The sequence below is a fragment of the Cynara cardunculus genome (assembly GCF_001531365.2).
Source record: "Cynara cardunculus var. scolymus isolate 2C chromosome LG 9, CcrdV1, whole genome shotgun sequence".
Taxonomy (NCBI): Eukaryota; Viridiplantae; Streptophyta; class Magnoliopsida; order Asterales; family Asteraceae; genus Cynara; species Cynara cardunculus.
The window spans coordinates 6,323,813-6,326,404 of record NC_037536.1 but is presented as its reverse complement, the minus strand read 5'-3'; positions in this window follow the sequence as shown (position 1 = coordinate 6,326,404).

The following is a 2,592-nucleotide window of genomic DNA, read 5'->3' as shown; positions in this document are numbered from 1 at the left end:
CTCTGAAATCTGACTTCACCTTCATAGTCAAGGAATATAACTCCTAACTCAGGTTTAAAATGCACAGAGTTGGGTGAAAAGGGACCCTTATCTGGCAAGTCAAGATTCAGCATAAAAATGTTAATACTCCTATGACCCTTCAGGACTTCATCTAAGGAGAACCTTGTTTCATGCTCGTTCATTAGGAATGGTCCTTCATTAGGATCAGGGAGCTTTATTTTCTTCTTCCCACCTTTCTTCAGAGTTGGCCTGTCAGGGACCTTGACATATCTGGACATCCTTTTGATGATCTCGTTGATGGTGTCCTCGATAAGTGTCTTGTGTCTCGACTTGGATTGCTGAATGGCTTGTCTGATCTCCATCCATTCGCTGTATCCATAGCGGCTTAGGTAGGAAGGATACTCGGTAACGGCTTCAAGATTATCGCTGGTGATGAGCATTGAGACAAGAGTTCCACTGTCTTTAGATTGTCCGCTGATGCTGACGCTGATGATTGGACGGGGACTGAGTCTCTTTTTCAACTTTGCTTCGCTCCAATGCTTTTCTTTGTCCACAAGCTTCAGCTTCTTCTTGCGTTCAACTTCTTCAATTTGAAGGAGTTTGGCCTGTGCATGGACAACACTCACCGTTTTCTTGGACTTTTTGGCAAGGACTTTAGCGGCTAGAGACTTGGCCAGCTTTAAGCTGTCTTCAGTCTGTTTCCTTTGAAGCTCTAGTTCTTCTTCAGCCCTTAAAGCCTCGAGTCTTTCAGCTTCAGAAAGGAAATCAAACTCACCACCACTAGAGGTACGAAGAGGAATTTTTACTCTAGTCTGGTCGAGCGACTCCTTAAGCTGAGATATCTGCTGGTCGGATGGAGTAAAAGAGCTGGGTTGATCAGATACCCGCTCCAGTCGACCGCAGGTTGTTGAAGGGATATGAAGTTGGTACTTTGAAGTGATCACTACCTGAGAGGTAGAGTCTTCAAATAAGGTTTGTTGAGGGTGTGAGAAAAGAACCTTCAAGTTACCTTCTTCAGCGATCGCCTTCCCTTTCGACTTGGGATCCTGGTGCCTTGATGGAGTCGATTCGCCTTGTCTTTGCTCCCCTTGGGATTGACCCTGAGGGCAACACCTTTGGTAACGGTTGATGGCTTTTGGAACTTGATGGTAAAGTCATCATCATCGTCTTCGTCACAAACTAGATCATCTCCGGTGTCTAGAATGACAGGTTCATCATCGTCTTCATCATCATCTTCTTCATCCACATCAACATCATCATCATCCCCAGCAGCAATGATAGTATGGACATCATCCCTAGGGATGGCTTCGACAACCTCAGCTATAGCAGCTTTGGTGCACGTGATTACATGAGCAGTAACCGCTTCAGCTTCAGCAGCCTCAGCTTCAACTGCAACAGAAGCTGATACTGGGCCAACAGCCTGAGAAGCTTTAGGAGTAGCATCAGATGATCCACCAGCGTTGGACCTCATCTCCCCCTCTCTGGCTAACATTTGAGAGAATTGGCCAGAGAGTTCGTCCAAACGCTGACGCTGGAGAACCATGGAATCCTCCAGCCTTTGCAAAGTTTTGGCTAGAGTTATCGTTGCCTCACGCGTTTGAGAGAGCTGAGCGTGATCATCGGCAGAGAAGGAGGGTGCACTCACTGGAGCTGGTTGACGGACAGCATCCAGGATTTGCTGAAGAAGTCCAGTCTGCTGTTCAGCTATTGCTTGAGCATCGTCAGCCCTACTGTGAAGAACAGCAAGGGCATCGTTGTTGATTTGAACAGCTTCCTGGAGAGTCTGGAGCTGACTCTGAACTTCTTGAATGTCCGCCTGGAGGGCTAGGAAATTCGCATCAAGATCGCCTTGGCGGGCCATCTCTTGGTGAACTTCGTTGACCTTGGAGAGGACGGTATCAACGGCTGGAAGGAGAAGCTTGATGTCAGATGCCATATCATAGTCATCATCAATGTCTTCATCTCCTCCATCTTTCTCTCTTTCTCCAGCATCTCCTCCACCTTCATGAGCAGCAGGCTGCTGCATCAAAGAAGGACCTGCAAAAGAGGAAGTATGAGCGAAAGGCTCAAGGTTAGAAGAAATGAAGGGGTAGGAAGATGGAATACCTGAGGGGCCTTTAGTGACATCAAAAGGAGTCTCACTGGTGGGAGCAGAGAAGTCCTCGAGAGGATGGACAACCGTATGCTGAGGAGCATCGTGAGAAGCAACCTCAGGTCCTGTGGTGTGTGTCTCAGTATCAGGAAGGACAGGCACTGATACATCATGGACATGTGTAAAGACCAAGGAAGGAGGAGAAGAGAAAATGGTTGAGAAGATATGTGGGTGTTCAGCGGTGGCGGCGCTGATATCTACACGTTCAATGAGTTGGGTCACTAAAGTGATTGGGGAAGGTACCACTGATACGATAGTGATAGGAGAGATCACTGAAGAGCTGGGAGGGTTAACAGAAGGTGCATCGGGGGTAAGGCTTGTTTCAATAACTGAAGCCTGTTGAGAGGCTCCAGCTAGAGACGTGGATATCCCCTTTTTGGCTTTCTTGGCCCTCTGAGGAGAACCAAGAGTTGGTTGAGAGGGACGTTTAGAAGGGGTTG